The 19,931-nt window shown below is 44.1% G+C and overlaps 1 long non-coding RNA gene across 1 annotated transcript; it reads left to right on the top strand.

Annotated features, from left to right (window-relative positions):
* Positions 1 to 252: 252 nt before the first annotated feature.
* LOC132875443 (uncharacterized) lies at positions 253 to 5,496 on the top strand. Its single transcript, XR_009651825.1, has 4 exons — positions 253 to 344; positions 1,480 to 1,566; positions 2,952 to 3,024; positions 4,784 to 5,496. It is a non-coding gene; the product is annotated as an uncharacterized LOC132875443 (long non-coding RNA).
* The last annotated feature ends 14,435 nt before the right edge of the window (positions 5,497 to 19,931 follow it).

Genomic DNA, 19,931 nt, shown 5'->3' with positions numbered 1-19,931 from the left:
CTCCGGTTTCCCCCACAGTCCAAAGACATGCAGGTTAGGTTAACTGGTGACTCTAAATTAACCGTAGGTGTGAATGTGAGTGTGAATGGTTGTCTGTGTCTATGTGTCAGCCCTGTGATGAGCTGGCGACTTGTCCGGGGTGTACCCCGCCTTTCGCCCGTAGTCAGCTGGGATAGGCTCCAGCTTGCCTGCGACCCTGTAGAAGGATAAAGCGGCTAGAGATAATGAGATGAGATGAGATGAGATGACTGAGCATGCTCAGTAGGAGGCAACGTCCAAGAGGTCAGAAGAGCAATGAATCCACCGCAGCGCCATTGCAATCCACACCTCTTGTAACTTCGTTGGTGAGTGGAAGTGTCTGTTCAAGAACTTTTGCTTTGTTGTCTGATATGGTTGAAGTACTTTAAGTGTCTCTACCCAAGACAATATACCAACGAAAGCAGTTGTTTTTGTAAAGACCAAGGGAGGTTTTCTGAGAAGCAGTCGATTTAATTAAGCTGGGGCACGCTAGCTTCGCCCATGCATTCAACTGTGTTTGCTGTGGGCTGTCGAGCACGTTTGCTAGTTTAACCAACTGTTAGCCCTTATATTGTGCATTCAGCTTTGTCTATATTTAGCGCACGTTCGCCAGCTAAAACACGCCACAAAAGTGTTGTCTCTCCACATGTTACCCAATGTTCGCTTGGAGTAACTGGTTTGTCCTTAACATTTTACCGAGAGATTTCAGTGCACATAGGAGGTGAATTTAAGTAGGCTAGCCTATAGAAACATGTGTCACATGTTGGCTGGTTAGTCCAAGAAAGTTACACCAGAGCTAAAACACCATTTTGTCAGTGAGCCCAATTTAAATGTGTTGCATGGATGTGATTAGGACTAATTGCGCCTTTTGTAATACATTTTATACATTGTAAATAGACTTTGTGGTTGCCCTATATGCATGTTAAGTTACGTTCATCAGTTTAGATGTTTCATGGTACCTAACATTACTTGTAATGGGTGAGCACACCAGCTTGCTCTTCTGCTGGTGTCACGTGATAGCCTGCTTTTGCCCGCGAGGTGAATCGAAGTATTAGAAACACATGGTGCATGTTGGCTGATTAGTCAAAGAAATTTAAATCAAAACACCAATTTGTCATCGAGCCCGAGTAGTTGTACAGTTTAAATTGAATATGGTCTTGTATGCATGTGATTCAGACTAATTGTGCCTTTTTGCTGTTGTAATACATTTCATAAATTGTAAATAGACTCTGTAGTTGCCCTATACAGTATGCATGCATGTACAATATGCATGTTTAGTTAAGCTTGTCAGTTTAGAGGTTTATTCATGGTGTTACCCTACATTACTTGTGAGCACACCAGCTTACCCCTCTGCTGGTGTTAGCATGTGATAGGCTGCTTGCTATTTTTTCATGTAGGTTATTCATGGCATTTTCCTTATCAGAAGTGTTTATTCTGTTTATCTCTCTCTCTTCATCTTAGTGAATGGTGATGCAGTGCAAATTCTGTACATTTTCACACCACAGCACAGAGACTCTTCTGAGACACCACAGAATTCACCACGGTCATGTAGGTGCCCGCTGGTCATGTTTTTTCAATGATTGTGTCTGTTCTTTTAAAACATCTGGTTCATTAAGATGTCATCTGTCTAACTTCCACTCACAATCACAAACACATGTACAGAACACAACATTTACATGTGAACTATGTGATTTCAAGGATGTGTGTGATGAAAAGCAGATTTTCAGTCATTTAGGATTGCATTTAAGGAGTCGTCAGACAGTTAGATGCCCATTTGTAAATTGTGATTTCAGAAGCAATGTGGTGTCTACTTTCAGTAGTCACAGAAGTAGGTTGCATAAACACCACACTGTGAAAGATATAAGGACAGCTGAAAGTGATGTTGTTGAAACAGAGCCTGTAGATGAAGACCGAGTTGGACAGTCAGCTAGTGAACATGTCTGTGAACATATTCCCTCTTCATCAGCAGTAAGTGATTGTGAAGATAGAGTAGATGCACCTTCTCTAGAGCATAGACTTGCTTCACTTTTTCTTTGTATGCAGACAACATTGCATATTTCAAGACAGGCCACACAGAAAATTATAGAGGAGTTGAATGACATAGTTCATTATTCAAGATTACGTGCACAGCAAAATGTGAGAGGGGTACTTCTTAAACACAGCCAGGAAGTTGATGACCGTGTTGTCGAGGAGGTGACTGAAGCCGTGCTTAGAGCTAACCCATTTTATGAGAGTACTAAAGCAAAGGGTGCTCTATCCACTGATTATCGTAGGAACAGTTACTATTTACAAAACTTTCCAGTAGTACAACCAGTAGAGTATCTTTATGATGGTGCGTCAAAGAAATGCTTTGTCTATGTACCAGTTTTGCAGATGCTTGAACGTCTACTTTGTTGCCAGGATGTGGTTGGAAACATTCATTTCACTGGAGAGACGACTCCTGGGTTTTTTCAGTCATTCAGAGATGGGCGATACTTTCAATGCAATAAACTGTTTGGAGAGGAAGAGTCTAGCTTGGCTTTAGCTTTTTACACCGATGATTTTGAAGTTTGCAATCCATTGGGTACTTCCAGAAAAAAAAACATAAAATCACAGCAGTTTATTGGGTACCACTGAACTTACCTGCAAAGTTCCGGTCATCTTTGTCATCTATTCAGCTGGCTGCCCTTGGTAGGAGTGATGATGTGAAGCAGTATGGATTTGACAGATTCTTTGCACCTTTGTTGAGAGACATTTCAATCTTGGAAAAGGAAGGGATATATGTTGAGGCAAAACGACACAGTGTGAAAGGCAGCATTTTTTGTGTCTGTGCTGATAACCTGGCAGCACATGGCTTGGCTGGCTTTCAAGAGAGTTTTTCAGTGTCCAATTTCTGCAGATTTTGTCTGATCAACCGCGAGACACTACAACAAACTCCTCCTTCTAATTTTCAGATGAGAACAACTGAGCAGCACAACAACCTGCTGGCAAATATCGACGGCAACAACATTCTTTATGGTGTGAAAGGTGAGTGTGCTTTAAGCAAACAGCTAGCCTATTTCCACCCCATCACCGGCTTTCCTCCTGACCTCCTTCATGATCTCTTTGAGGGAATTGTGCCAGTAGAGTTATCCTTGTGCCTGAAAGAACTAATCAGAAAAGAATTCATTTCCTTTGATTATCTCAACAGTACGATAATGTCATTCCCGTACATGCATTACGACAAGGTTAATAAACCTCACAAAATCCCAAAATCAAGTTTCTTGAGAGGCACTGGCTGGGGCAATGGCCATGAAAATTGGACTTTGTTGAGGCTATTGCCTCTTATGATTGGTAGTTGTGTACCGGAAAATGAGCCAGCGTGGGAAATTCTTATGGATCTCAAAGACATCACTGAAATTGTAGTCAGCACAAAATTCTCTGAGACATCACTGAACTATTTGGAAAGTAAAATAGCAGACCATCGTAGCTTGCTAATTCAGACGTTCCCTGACATCCGTTTACGTCCCAAGCATCATTACTTGGAACATTATCCACATCTGGTTAGGTGTTTTGGTCCCTTGGTTGAGCTATGGACAATGCGTTTCGAGGCGAAACACAGTTTTTTTAAGACAGTTGTCCATGATGTCCAAAATTTTAAGAACATTCTTGTTACCCTAGCATCCAAACACCAGTTGATGGTAGCATATCACCTGGATTCAAATTTATTCAGACAGCGTATCCATGTGGAGAATGTCAGAGTTGTTCAGGTTACATCTTTAGATGCAACATGGAGGGATACTGTACAGAGAAGGTGTTCACATCTCACCACAGTGTCTTTGTCATCTGATGTTCAAGTGGATGGAATTAGATACAGAGAGGGCATGATTATCTCTGCAGGTCAGTGTGGTGGCCTACCAGAATTCTATAGAATACATAGAATTCTTGTTGCAGAAAACATTGGGTTTTTGTGCATAAAGCACCCATCTTGGTACATTGAACATGTTCGATCATTTGAGTTGGATGTAACAAGTTATGCTGAAACTGACATTTTGATGCTTGAGGACTTGAATGACTTTTATCCTTTGATAGCCTACTCTGTCAGGGGGAAACTCCTTGTGTCGCCAAAGAAATTTCTAATGCACTGATTTGGTCATTGGTAACTACAGGGTGTATCAAAAAATGTACACACACTTTAAACCATTGTAAAGTAGGTGTTTCTTAAAATTCATTTATTTTTCAAAATGAAGCAGACTTTACAGACATCAATTTATTGTTTTGTCACCTCCTGTTCTCAAACTGATGTTCGTTCTGGTCCAGATGCTGCTTACAATGCGAATCACACACAATTGTCTTTGTATTTGCTTGCATTCATTTTCATTGGGGTGCTATCAATTCAGTGGCTGTTGTAGGTATCATAACGTAGACTTTAGATGTCAGTTTGAGAACAGGTGGTAACAAAACAATAGAATAATGTTTGTAAAGTCTATTACGTTTTGAAAATTGCATGAATTTTGATAAACACCTACTTCATGAAGATTTAAAGTTTGTATGTATTTTTGGGATACTGTGTATTATGACGGAATGCATTTTTGATTCATGATCATTTAAACTGGTGCCATCTTTGCCTCTTGCTTTTGTTCATTGGGGAAATGGTATTGAAGAGTGTGGGTATCCTTAGAACTTAATCCTCATACTGCAATGTTGTATTTATCATGCATAAATAGCACCAGAATGTCCAAACTATCCCTTTAAGTAGTCATCATTCAAATTATCACCTCACCAATTCTTCTTTTATTATTTTTAGAAAATGATTCTGCGTGTGAAACTACCAGAAAACAGAGTGAAGAAGTTGCGATTACCAGAGCTCCCCGACTCTGTGCAACGTTTAAAAGAAATTCTCCAGGAAGAACTTCGGCTGAAAGAAAGATTCCGTTTGCAGTATGAGGATCCAGAGTTCGGAAACGAACTATGTGACTTAGAAGATATGTCAGAGCTCCCACCAGAGAAGGCAATGTTAAAAGTCATTGATGCTTCAAGCCCTGACCCAGAGGGATCAGATGTGTCATTGTCTTCACTGGATACTGCATCACCTCCAAGCTCATCTGAATCCCCCAGAACAACTGTAAGAGCTGGTAGGCGGTCCTCTGCATGGCCTTCTCCTTTTCCAATACCAAGCTTCTCTTATGATGTTGAATTGCGCCTTCAAAAGGCAAATGGTATCTACAACGACAATGGTACTCTGCTCGACGTCACCAGAGACATCAAGAGTGAAATCCTTGATAAAATTGCACAAGCCGTGTTTGAGTTGACTGCATATCCAGACAGGTCAGAAATAGATTCTGTAGCAATGGCTCTGGTCAACAAATATCCCTGTCTCCGTGAACCAGGCAGTGGAAATGGGTGGAATGGATGGAGAATGAGTATTGCGTTCAAGATTGGAAATTACCGTCAAAAGCTGCGGAATGCCGGCTGTGAAGAAGTTAAAGTAAATGAAAGGAGGGGAAGCCGTGAAGAAGGTAGGCCTGGCTTAAAAAAAGCAAGGAGAACTGAAGTTCATTTCCTCCCTGACCAGCCCGCTGGACAAACTCAAGACGCTATGGAAAAAGACAGAGAGGCACTGACAGCAGAGATGGAAAAAAGGAGTCCGAACATGACGTTTATTAATGACGCTATGGATCGTACGTTTCCCTTGAGGAGGAAGGAAATAGTTGACCAGGAACCCGGTGTTGATCTGGTGAAGCGCAGATGGCCAGCACTTTTCATGGAATACCAGGTTAGTCTGTGTCGCATGTTAAATGTTACTGGAGAGAAGGGAAGAGAAGTCACCCAATCAAGCTTCGAACCCTGGTCTCAAGGGTGCCAAACATGTGCTCTGACTGCAATGCCAAAGAGCCAAGCTTATTAATATGGCGGTCAGAACACATATTTGGTATGCTAGACACCCTGGTACAAAGCCGAGTGGGGTGACCTCCTCTCCCTTTGCCAGTTACACTGCTTCCAAAACCTTTTTTCAAAACCATCCATCTTGACATGCACATACTGTCCAACTTAGTAATGTTTCTTTCAAGATCTCACACACACTTTCATTCACAATCACAAAATCTTTACTAACCTTGTTGTTTTCACTGTATTCCTCTACAGGTGAATTGTGAATTTCACAGAATCACTATGGTTGACCTGCAAAGAAAATTCCTTGGTTTCCTGGAAACTCACACCCCTAAAATCCTGAAGATGTATCGAACCAGAAGAACACACTTCGGTGAGGAGATGCAGAAACTCCTTGACTCGTTGGATAAGGAGGTAAGAAGGAAGACATGTAGTCAATGTAGTTTTTCTTGTCTCTCTCAATCTCCCCCGCTTTGTGAATGATGTTAGTGCTTTTGGGAGGGTAGTGTTAATGGTCAAAGATGACAACAGTCAAAGACAACGGATTATAACAAACATGAAACTTTACTCAGTCACTCAACAAAAAAACATTCTAACGTAGCTGAAGGTGTTGTGCTCTTCGCATCCAACTTGGTAAGCTTGTGAGACAATTGCTCCCAACTGATGCATAGTGTCTTTCATTTTATTGTACAGTACCAATATAGAGAGGCATCTGCTAGGCCATAAATGCACTTCTTCCGACTCCACAGAAATCCTTGCCTCTGAGCCCCTACTGGTGGACGAATGTAGATGTTTCAAGTCAAAGACGACACTGTGTAGCTGTATGTGTAACAGAGTGTATGTAAGTGTAATATGTTTGGTGAGAGGGGCACGGGGGTGAGTGTGTCTTGGTGGAGAGGGGCACGGGGGTGAGTGTGTCTTGGTGGCATGTTGTGATAGCAGTAAAGTATGTGAAGTGCAGTTTTGTTTGTGGGTGGGGGACATGCTGTCACATATCCACTCATACACACATTCATTCACCTTCTCTCTCACACACACACTTACACAGTCACTCTTGACTTTCATACACACTCATTCATGTACTCACTCACCCAATCCCTTTCTCTTGACTCACTGACATGCACAAACAGTATGCAAATCAGTTTCGCCTCTTTCACTGATGAATGCTGATGGTCTCTGTCTCGATCTGCCGCCCTCTCCAGACATCTGACATCTCTGGGACACAGAAAAGCTGTAGCCCTCAGAGGACTTCCGCTCTTTGTCAGGGATTATGGAGCAGAGAAGATCCTGAAAACATGCTTGGTAAGTACATGTTTTACAGGTGTATGGATATTCTCATTCGCCTGGGTTTTTTTATATCCTTGAAACATGGAGCATCGGGGATATTATGGTTTTGGTCCGACCGCTGCTGTATATTTTTCGTATTAACACGATAACTTTTGAACAGGTGGACGGATGTGGCTCAGATTTTGTATGCTGACACTCAGCAATAGGGACATGGACTAATTCGATTTTGGAGGCCTATGCTTTCAAGATGGCCGACTTTCAAGATGGCCGACTCATATATTTTTCGTGTTAATGCGATAACTTTTGAATGGGTGGATGGATTAAAGTTTAGGGCACATCCATAGAGTTGCAATGGCAGGAAGATGTTAGCAGCAGGAAACAGTTGTGGTTGGTGCAGTCAAGGTCTTTACTTTAGATCTTTTATTTATGTGAAAAACCTTCAAGAAATATAAATATAGAGAGAAAACACAACAATTATTTAGTTAATGTGCGAAAATGTAATGGTCTTGTGCAAATATGCATGTACAAAATATACTATGCCAATGTACAAATACGCCTTAAAATATTAATGCAGAAATAGACTTGTATGAAATTACATTTTACACTACAAGCCAGATTAAATATGACATTGTAGAAAAATAGAATTACTTTAGCACACTTTAAATTTACAAGGGAATAAACTACCAAGAGAAGAGGCATACAACTGGCCTACACAAGCCATTTCAGAATCAGACTTTATTGGCCAAGTATACTTTCGTATACAAGGAATTGGTCTTCAGCTGAGCTCTCTCTAAAAACAAATGGGGTTTCTACAAAACGGAACTTGGAGCGTGACGAAATTTGACACACCTTTCCTTTTGGCCGCTGAGCAATTTAATCAGCGCTCACCTGTCATTCTTTGGATCTTGTGTCCTCTGCTCGCACGAACTGGTTTCTGCTCCGGCAAATCTTGTCTCTGCTGGCTCCCGTGGAGCTCTACCTCCATGCGTTGGACTCCGACCTCGATGACTTCATCCCCGCTTCCCAGCCTGGTCCTCCATCTTCTCTGCCCAGTGAGCCTCCCTGCTGGCTCCCCCACCTCTACTCACCCACTCACCAGAGCTCCGCTTCCCAGCCAAGCTCTGCTGCTCCTCCACCCTGCGGACGTCCCCGCCAAGGACTCGCCTCCCGCTCGCCAGGACCGCGCCGACCGGGCAACTGCCCCTCCAGCTTCCTCTCGCCACGGCTCCACCTCACGTGTGTGGAAGTCACCCTGGCGGCTTCCCGCTGCCTCAGCACTGCGGGCGTCCGAGCCACGGTCCCAGCTAAGCGTAGCGGTGTGCCAGGTCTTGCCATGCTTCTTCTCCTGCCCCATTCCGCGGGTCGGTGCACTCCTCGGCGTCTTGTTGGAGCCCTGCCTCGCAGGTCCACATCGCCGACACAGTCACTTAGCTCTGGGGTGAGTTGAGGTGTCGGGGGATTTGCTTCTCCTCATCTGCACGGAAGGATGCCCTTGTCCACCTGCTCCAGAGGGATGATTCTGGCTGCCTGCTTCTGCCATCCACTGTTGGTTTTTTCTCCTCTGCTCCTCCCCTTCTCCAGGGATGACTGAGGGCCAGGCTAAGGCTGCCTCCTGCTCTCTCCTGCCTGCGATTCCTCCGTGCCGACCGTGCCTGGTCTCGACCCTCCCGCGCGGCTGTCTGGGGCCCGCTGGTCTCCTGCTTCCTCGTTTGCGGTGGCATCCCAAGTGCCCGCCCTTGATTCCCCAACGCTGCTCTCCTTGCTGAACCAGGGTGCTGTGCCGCTGCCTCCCTCCACGGCGACCACCTCGCTGCTCCCTACTCTCCCCCTCTCCATCCCTCAGTCTCGGACCGCATTTGCCCCTGACCCCCACCCACGCAGATGCCCGCGGCACCCGCGTTACCTTTCCCCCCTTCAATGGAGCCGTGCCACCACCCCCTGCCTAGTTTCAGCAGTGGCGTTCTCCAAACCCCCCTTCCCGGTGTATTGCATTAACCCCATTGGGGTCGCTACTCGAAAGTATTCAGGAAAGAGGCTCATCGTTGACCTCTCCGCTCCCCATAACGGTCCCCAAGGAAAAAGTTGACCGCATCATCATGATTATTTACGGCTTCTTGGCTTGTCCAACTCAGACTAAGCACAACCTCCTGTCTTTACTCGGCCATGTCAACTTTGCTATCCGGGTCACCCCCCAGGGCAGGGCTATCATTTCCCATCTTTTGACGGCCGCGCACTCCATTCTGACCCTGGAAGATTCCGTTTCGCTCAACGGTCAGTGCTTTCGGGATCTGGAGATGTGGCACCTGTTTCTCCTACAATGGAATGGCTTGTCCATGTTTTACGATGACCGCGTTTCTCCGTGGAGCTCTGCCTTTTCATTGATGCCACACTCTCAGACGGGTTCAGCGGCTTTTACGACGGTCACTGGTTCACCGGCTCATGGCCCCTCGAGCTCACCAACCTGCCCCCGGATGTGGCTTCCTCGGCGGCATTCAAGGTCTACCCCATGGTTGTCACCGTGCTGTCCGTGCTCCTGGACCCTTCTCTGCTATGCCCCAGTAGAGAAGGGTACTACTATGCGTTAGCTTAGACTTCACAATTCCCGCCATGCGAGCTCGATACCCTGTTTAGCACTAGTGATCACTCCAGCCAGCACAGGTGGCTCTCCAGCAAGACCTGGCTGATCCAGAGAAGCGCGCTTAGCCCTATTATGCCCATATTGCATATTCTCCGAGATCGAGCTCTCGCGCTTCTCGGGTGCTCATGTCCCGCTGTGACCCATGTAGCACTTTCTGATCGCCCGGTGCGCGCAGGTAGTTCTCCTCTGAGACCGCTTGATCAAGAGAAGCTCTTAGAATGTATGCATATATGTCTATCCAAAATTCGGATGGTGAACTAGTGAAACAACAAAAGTACGTTCAGTGGTGCAGAATCTTGTGGTCAGATGGTGGTGACCAACTTATTGGCTCTTCAGGAGAGTGATGGAAGTGGGAAAGAAACTGTTCCTGTGCCTGGTAGTTTAGGTCCGCAGGGATCTGTAGCATCTACCAGAGGGTATGAGGTTGAAGAGTGTATGTGCAGGGTGTGTGGGGTCTTTGACGATGTTGTCTGCTCTCTTCCTGATCCTGGCAGAGTACAGGTCCTGTAAGGAGGGCAGGGGACCCCAATTATCTTTTCAGCCGTCCTGACTGTGCGCTGTTAGCCTGATGCATCACCCTTGACACTTTGTGGAAACCGTCTGAGCGCACAGCACTGGGATTCGCTCGGGCATGGCCTAGGTTTGTTCTGGATTTAAATTCTCGATGTTGGGAATCATTGCCAACACAATGCATGGCTTTGTCCGTTCTCTAATCTACTGCTTTGTTTACTGCTGTGCTGAACAGCAAAAGACGCTTGAGTTTCGCTTATGTGTTACTTGGACTTCCGGGTCACGGTGTTCTAGGAATCCCTGACGTAGTCGCAAAGTGAAATGAAATTGAAATGGAGCACTAGGTGGCGCAGCCTGGCTAGTGCGCTGTATTCTGCATCTGTCCTTTTTAGTGGCTGACCCAACCCAGACGGTGATAGATGTGCCAAGGATGGATTCAACTGTAGCAGTGTAGAAGATGACTCACAGCTCTCTTGGTAGACCATATTTACTCAGTTGGCTCACAATGTACATCCTCTGCTGAGCTTTTTTGAGGATGGTGTTTCCCATGAACTTGATTGAGTTCACCATTGATACTGGGCTGTTTCATATTGTGAGGGGAGGCAGTACTTTGGGGTGCTTACTGAAGTCCACAACCATCTCCACAATCTGAAGTGTTAAGCTCCAGGTTATGTTGACTGTACCAGAGCACCAGTCTCTCAAACTCCCGCTGATATGCAGTTTCATCACCATCATCACCTGCTAGAGTTACACTCTATGCCCATCTGCAACTCACATCACTTGAACATCTACTGAGAGATGTGATACTAACGGCAAGGACTATTGATACTAGGACAGGTCATTCACATCAAAACATGTAGTACGGCCCAAGGCTCACTAGAGTGGCCACACCTCCAGTCGTCGCGGTAATCCTGGCAGCCATCTTTTGTATGTAGACAGTTGCTCTGCAGTCCATGTAAATCAATGGAGAAACGACCTGTCTCTTTCAAGAGTTGGCTTAATACTGTAAAAAAAATCCATTAAACAAGGACAGTATTTGAAATGCCTGACTAAATAACTGTTGTTGTTTTTTTTTAAGAAAAAAATATAAGTCATATGATTTAGGTAGATATTTAGCCAGGTATTTCAAATAGTTGTGTGTTTTATTGTGTCAAAGGATATTTCCACAGTTTTGAGTCAGTCAGTCACTTTTTGACAGAGGTGGGCCCTCTCTCCATTGATTTACTCTGACAGCCCAGCACAGGTCTACCTACAGAAGATGGCGGCGACACTGGCCACCTTCCGGTACTGTCAGGCAATGACATGTCCACTCGTGTTTTATACAACCTATTTGGTACGGCCATGGACACTATTTTTAAGGGAAAAGTGACCCAGACCATAGATACATGTCTATGACCCAGACACATTGATCTCGCCACGAATTTGGTCACATGGTTCATGAAATGGACGAAAATTAAGTTTTTGGGTCTCCATAATCCAGATGTTCGGCCAGATTTGACCATATATGGTGACTTATTTCGGAAGCCATTTTTCAGAACAGCTACCTGAGGTGAGGTGTTTTATTATATCTATGACTACCTGTCACCATAATCCCCCTAAAATGGCATCCAATGCACCCCTATGGCCCAATGGAGGGGCCCATGGAACAGCATTCTGTACTACACGTTTGGCAATGCATTTCCTGGCCAGTAAGCCGTCTTAGGATCTATGGTCTTTGCTAAGGGTTCTCGAACACCTTGACATGTGACTCCTTGGTCAACTGGTGAAGGAAGGGTCTAGAGAAGTATATACAACCACTAGATTCCCTCATACCAACCAGAAAAGAAAATGCTCCTTGGAATAGAGTGAAGAAGTCCAGATGCCTACAACTAAACATTTTTTTTTTTTGCCTTGTTGCTCAACAGAACACTGATCCAGAAGAACAACACACCAAAGGTGTGAGAATGGCAGCCCTGACTGTGGTCGAGGACGATGGCGGGGCTACAGCTTCACCTCACGTGGAGGACTTCGCAATAGTGCTTGAAGAATGTGTGGTAATCCACAATATTAAGAATTTGCCTTCTGTGTTTTCCTTATTTTTTGGATTGTTATATGTGCTAAATTTCCAGTACCCCAAGGAATTGAAGTACACGTGTGAAATAATTCAGAAAGTCTTTCTTGGTCTTGGGGATGACTGCTCTGCCAGAGCTCAATCATTCAAAAACAAACTGTTACGGTAGCTACTGGCTGAATTTGTAAAATTCATTGCCTGGTGTGCAATGGAGGACTTCGCAATAGTGCTTGAAGAATGTGTGGTAATCCACAATATTAAGAATTTGCCTTCTGTGTTTTCCTTATTTTTCGGATTATGTGCTCAATTCCTTGGGGTACTGGAAATTAAATTACACGTGTGAAATAATTCAAAGTCTTTCTTGGTCTTGGGGATAACTGCTCTACCAGAGCTCAGTCATTCAAAGACAAACTGTTACGGTAGCTACTGGCTGAATTTGTAAAATTCATTGCCTGGTGTGTAGTTAATTGCCTGGTTCACTGTGGATTGTATGTTTGAAGTTTTATGTTTTATACACTATATATTTTTTCCTGTGCAGCCTGTTGCTGTGAACGTGTTTTTTCATATGGCAATTTGTGATGCTGAGATGAAATGGGACACCTCGGTCATGTGACAGTGGCTGTTTTTGTATCAGTAACCAAAGATGTACCCTTTTAAAGGGACGGTGCACTTTTTTTTACACTTAAAGCCCTTTTTTCAGTCATCGCGTCATCAAGTACAACGAGCAAATGTGATTTCTGTTCAAATGCACCTGTTTGAAGATTTTGTGCTACTTGGTAGCAGCCGGACCATATGGACAATCACTCCAAAAACGGATTAAACTTTCGTTTACAAAGTTGTGAAACTCACTGAGTGGTCAGGGGTGTTCGCTGTTAAGACTCTGGATGATAGAAATGGATGTCTAGTGAACTCTGGTAAGTGTAGCAGAAGATATTGCTGCAGCAAAAGACTACAAAGGCATTCTTGAACAATTCTGACAGTGGCGGGAGTAAACTCAAGACCCTTCAGCAGAAAGAGAAGAGTCGCTTCCGTGAAAACAAACCGACAATGAGGAAGAATGGAAGTACTGTTCCACGGGTGCCATTTTTTACAAGTTCTGGCTGTACTGTAGCTTGTTTTGCTCACGAGTCTTTGGTTTTCCTGCAAGTTGCTGTTCTTATGGTTGCTGCACAAGAACTTGGATTAAACCTTTTGGAAAGCTGCTATTTCGCCGCAATTTTTTTGTAAGAGTATCAGTGAGCACCCCTGGCCACTCGGTGAGTTTCACGTCTTTGTAAATGGAAGTTTAATCAGTTTTTGGAGTGATTGTCAATATGGTCTGGCTGCTACCAAGTAGCACAAAGTCTTCAAACAGGTGTATTTGAACAAAAATCACATTTGCTTGTTGTACTTGATGACGAGATGACTGAAAACGGGGCTTTAAGTGTAAAAAAGCGCACTGTTCCTTTAAATTTACAGGGTTTATTTTTTTGTTTGTGCTTTGCATTATTTTTGCCTAGTTAACTGTTTTCAAATGGCAATCTTTGATGTTGAAACAGGGGTCACGTCTGTCATGTGACCGTGGCTATTTGTGTATCAGTAACCAGAGATGTACCCATTTGTCTTTTGTAATCTTTTTGCCTCACTGTGGATTACTTGAATGTGCCGAAGCTCAGCTCTTCAAATAAAGTTCTCTCTGACTAAAAAAATGTACCGTCATTTGTAAGTACACCAGTTGAGAAAATAGGAATTCACAAATTAAGTGATTGCATGTGATCAATGAAATCCTTAATGATCAATTATCGATTAATCGGTTAATCATGCCCATCCCTAGTCTAAATTGCTTCAGCAAGTAACAAAACCTGCAAAAGAAGTCAAACATTTAACGATTTTAGTGTTACAGGAAAACACATTTTTAGTGTTACAGTAAGTTCAATTATTGAGTTCAGGCAACATTAGCATCTTTGTAGTTACTGGGTTTTATGTGTTTGGTCCACTTATGTTTGAACTCAATCTGAGTTACAGACAAAAAGTTCTGTTTACTCAAAAATCTGTATGCATAATGTTGAATCATTTTTTTAAGTTGAAGTTTGAAACTCAATAATCTGAGTTTCAGAAAGTGTTCCATTAACTTCAAGTATTGAGTACAGGGAACATAACAGTCTCTGTTGTAGTTACTGAGTTTAGTGTGTTTGGTCCACTTAAGTTTGAACTCAATAATCTGAGTTGCTGACGAAAAGTTCTGTTTACTCAAAAATCTGTACGCATAATGTTGAATAATTTTTTTAAGTTAAAGTCACTTAAGTTTTTTTACAGTGCTGTACCAGACAGACTGTGGGAGAAAGTAGGGACTGATGTCTTTCACTTCAGAGGATCTGAGTTTCTGCTTTGTGTTGATTATTTCTCCAAGTTCCTTGAAATAGTAAAGTTAAGAGACACCACCAGTAGTAGTGTCATAGTCGCACTGAAATCAATGTTTGCAAGGCATGGCATTCCTGATGTTGTCATCTCCGATAATGGTCCTCAGTATGCCAGTGCTGAGTTCAAGGACTTTGCAGAAAATTGGGAATTCAAGCACAACACGTCAAACGGTCAAGCAGAAAGGACAGTACAGATGATTAAAAATATGCTGAAAAAATCAGACGTTAATGGTGACCCCTACATTTCACTACTGGAGTATCACAACACACCGCTGGAAGGAGTAGGATTATCACCAGCCCAGCTACTAATGGGACGGCGGCTACAAGGGAAACTGCCAACTTCAGCCTCACTCCTGACTCCAGAGGGTGCTGTCCGAGTACACAGTCAGCTGAAAGAAAAGCAGGAGAAACAAAAACTATATTTTGACAGACAAACCAAGACATTGTCTGACCTGCAGGCAGGAGAAAATGTCAGGGTGCAAAAAGGAGGGACCTGGCAGGCAGCCAGCAGTAGTCTTGCACAAACATGACCAACTGCAATCTTTTGTGGTTTGTACACCTGATGGGAGACTGTACAGAAGAAACAGAAAGTATCTGCGAAAAACTGATGAGAAAACCTTTCATGTCACAGATGCACAGGACCTCAAGCTGAACACAGACTCAGGGATGAAACCCTGTGGCACAAATGACGGACATGCAAAACACACAGGTTCAGCTGAGCACACTGTCGTTGCAGACAAAAAAGAGACACTGAATGAACGATCTGAAACACTCATGTTGAACCAGATCCGGTAGACAAGTGAGACTACCTGTTAGATACAGAGAATAGATGAAGTAAATGCACCAGTTAGTGAATGTGTATTGTTGTTATACTTGTTATGGTTTCAGAGATGTTGAAGTGCATGGTTGTCTATATGAAAGCTATTTCCACAGTAGCTGTTTGCAACATTTTCAGCGTGTAAAATGTTTGGGTACATTTTATGTTGGTAAAATGTTTATGTTTAATAAGACAGGTTTTCACAGGTTAAGTCAACAAAGTGAACAGTCTCTCATGCATGTTAACTTAAAAAATGCATCAAAAAGGGGCTGTAATGTAACAGGCTTGTGAGCCTTAGAGGTTCCTGTAGGTGTGTGACGCCTTAGGAAAAAACAAGAAGCGGGTTTTGAATGCTACTCTGTGTTCTGGCTGTGAGTTGAGGAGACGAACAGTAAAGTTACGTTTATAAATGAAGTCGGTTGTCAAGCCTCATCAATATAACATCCGTAATCACACGGTCCCGTCCCTGAAGCTGGAGGGCCAACTCGCACAGCCACTGTTCATCCCAGAGCCCTGTTGAGTCTTTTCCTTTACTTTCCATGAACTGACAAATTTCTTCACGCAGCTCGAAACATCTGCTGAGCACTTTTCCTCGACTCAGCCATCGCACCTCTGTGTGATAAGGCACGTCACCAAATTCAGAATGTATTTCCTCTAGAAAAGACTGAAACTGCCGGAGATTTAAACCTTGGCCTCTTATAAAGTTAACTGTCTGTGTTACGGTGCTTATGACATGTTCCATCTTCAGGACTTTGCTGCACAGCGTTTCCTGGTGTATGATGCAGTGATACACTGTCAGCTCACCTGTGCAGTTTTCCCTCTGCATCTTCTCCCGCATCCGTCCCACCAATCCACTCTTTTCCCCGCACATCGCAGGCGCTCCATCTGTCGTCAGTCCCGCAAGTTTGTCCCAGGGGCAGTTTCATGTCATTCACACATTTAGATACTTCTTCAAATATGTCTTTTCGTGTGGTTGTGTCGTGCATTGGTTGAATTCCCAAAAGTTCCTCTGTAACACAAACTGGAGTCCACTCCACAGATGAAGATTGCCAGCTGTGCAGTGTCAGTCTTGTCGGTGCTCTCATCCACGGCAAGGGAACATGCAATAAAGTCTTTTCCCTTTTCCATCAGCTGTGCTTGTAAATCAGTGGCAAGCTCACATATCCCATCAGCAACCGTATTTTTGCTGAGACTTATATTTGAAAACGCTTGCTTTTTATCTGGACACGACGTCGCACACTTTAATCATGCAGCGCTTCAAAAACTCTCCCTCCACAAAAGGCCAGGCTGATTTGGCTTTCTCTTCTGCCACTACAAAACTAGCTTTCACAGCAGCTTCACTTTGTGATTTCGCTTTTGTGAACATAGCTTGCTGTAACACCAGACTCTTTTTAAACTCTTCTGCCTTCTCTAGCTTCTGCTGCATGTCCAGGTTTTTGGACTTGTCCTGATGTTTTGTCTCATAATGCCGTCTTGTTATATTCTTTAATTACGGCCACGTTAGCTCCACAAACAAGACACACAGGTTTACGTCTGATGTCAACGAACAGGTCCTCTGCCTCCCACCTGTTTTGAAAATCCCTGTTTTCAAAGTCCACTTTTTGTTTGTCCATTTTTTTGGGGTCAGGCTAGCTTAAATGGTCACTGTAAAAAGTGCTGACCGACGTTTTTATCCGCTGACCACTGATCAGTGTGTCACTGGCAGTGCGGGGAAACGGGTGGGTGCACAGGTCTTGACCTGCGCGGCAGCTGTTGCAGTGCACAGTGGGATTTATAGTATGAGTGGTGGGAGCGCTATTTACCAGTGGGCCATTAATAACAGCCATATGAAATTATCTCGAGTTTGACACCCCTGCAATACACTGAGGTTTTTTTAAATAAATAATATATAGATTTAGGCACTGCCTAAAAGTGGAGCTCCCATCTGTTTCTGGGTTGTAGAATTTTCTTATATCATAGCCAGTCTCTTGTTTTATTTCTTTACTGGCTAGCACTGGCCACTAGGCGGTGTGTCTCATCTCATCTCATTATCTCTAGCCGCTTTATCCTGTTCTACAGGGTCGCAGGCAAGCTGGATCCTATCCCAGCTGACTACGGGCAAAAGGCGGGGTTCACCCTGGACAAGTCGCCAGGTCATCACAGGGCTGACACATAGACACAGACAACCATTCACACTCACATTCACACCTACGGTCAATTTAGAGTCACCAGTTAACCTAACCTGCATGTCTTTGGACTGTGGGGGAAACCGGAGCACCCGGAGGAAACCCACGCGGACACGGGGAGAACATGCAAACTCCGCACAGAAAGGCCCTCGCCGGCCACGGGGCTCGAACCCGGACCTTCTTGCTGTGAGGTGACAGCGCTAACCACTACACCACCGTGTAGGCGGTGTGTATGACTGGTAATTACTAACACTGACCACCAGGCAGTGTGTATGACTGGTAATTACTACCACTGACCACCAGGCGGTGTGTCACACACACACATCACATTATCTCTAGCCGCTTTATCCTTCTACAGGGTCGCAGGCAAGCTGGAGCCTATCCCAGCTGACTACGGGCGAAAGGCAGGGTACACCCTGGACAAGTCGCCAGGTCATCACAGGGCTGACACATAGACACAGACAACCATTCACACTCACACCTACGGTCAATTTAGAGTCACCAGTTAACCTAACCTGCATGTCTTTGGACTGTGGGGGAAACCGGAGCACCCGGAGGAAACCCATGCGGACACGGGGAGAACATGCAAACTCCGCACAGAAAGGCCCTCGCCGGCCCCGGGGCTTGAACCCAGGACCTTCTTGCTGTGAGGCGACAGCGCTAACCACTACACCACCGTGCCGCCCCCAGGCGGTGTGTATGACTGGTAATTACTACCACTGGCCAGTTGGCGCTGTGTATGACTGGTAATTACTAACACTGACCACCAGGCGGTGTGTATGACTGGTTCTGCTCCTCCTACTCAAGCGAGTAGGACGCTTCTTTGCTTTGCTCCTGCTTTCTTGATCTTTATTTCTATACTTTACTTTCTCATTTAATTTCCACTATTTTTTCATTTTATTTTTCATCTTTATCAGCTTTTAATTTAAATTTTTTTTTTAAAGATATTTTTTTGGGCTTTTTGCACCTTTATTGGATAGGACAGTGTAGAGACAGGAAATGAGCGGGAGAGAGAGAGACGGGAAGGGATCGGGAAATGACCTCGGGCCGGAATCGAACCCGGGTCGCCCGCATTCATGGTATGGCGCCTTAACCACCTGAGCCACGACGCCCCCAGCTTTTAATTTAATTTTAATTTAATTTCCACTATTTTTTCATTTTATTTTTCATCTTTATAAGTTAGCTTTTAAAACAAAATGCCAGGGGGCAAAATATCCTGCAGAAAATGCATGGAACTAGAACAGAGGATTTCTATCCTGGAATCAAAGATTGATGCTCTGCCAAAGACAGACGAATTAAAAGCGATATCTCAGGAAAAGAGTACAGAAACAGTGGCTGAGAATGCAGAGATTGCACTCCGACAGACCGATGGCATTGCAAATCGAGTGGAGGAATTCATTGATCAAGCTGGGCAAAATGTGAGTACAGAAAACTGGCAAATGATGGGTGGCAAGCCCAAAAATAAAAACAGAAGAGTAATTACCTCAACACCAGCTCGTTCTACAAATTACAATAGGATTTACAATCCTATGGAAAATTCACAGCCCATAAGGCTTCAGAACAAATTTGAATGCCTCAGGGATGTGGAAGAGGATTTTTCAAGTGGACAAACACATCGTAAAAAGAGATCACACCAAGATCGAAGAGCTGTGGGAAGAGGCAAAAAGCAGCTCGTTACACCACCTGATCCCACAACCCTTGTTATTGGTGATTCCACTGTAAAACATTTAAAAGGTCATGAGATGATTATTTGTTGTCTTCAAAATGCATCCATCTCTGACACCAAAGACAGCATTTTGAAACTCATGTCCGAGCATAAAACTATCAAACGTATTGTTGTGCATGTGGGAGCAAATGATGTTTTCAGAGAACAGCTGTTTGTCCAAGATGATTTCAGAAAACTTTTATCTGATCTCTATAAGACTGGAATACAATCTTTTATTAGTGGCCCACTCCCAGCGAGAGGAAGTTTTGCATTTTCTCGACTCTTCAGTCTTAACACCTGGCTTGGAAAAACTTGTTTTTCAACTTGTTTTTCAAAATAAGTTGTCTTACAAAACAGTGGTCTGCGCCAGACAGTTTGTAGCCATACAGTCTGTTAGAGCAAGCCTAACAGCTTGAGCACGGAACTGCCAGTGTTGCCAGATTGGGAGGTTTTAAGTGCATTTTGGCGGATTTGAACATGTTTTGGCCTGGAAAA

Source organism: Neoarius graeffei, chromosome 2 (genome assembly GCF_027579695.1).
Source record: "Neoarius graeffei isolate fNeoGra1 chromosome 2, fNeoGra1.pri, whole genome shotgun sequence".
NCBI classification, from domain to species: domain Eukaryota; kingdom Metazoa; phylum Chordata; class Actinopteri; order Siluriformes; family Ariidae; genus Neoarius; species Neoarius graeffei.
This window is presented reverse-complemented; position numbering and strand designations above follow the sequence as displayed.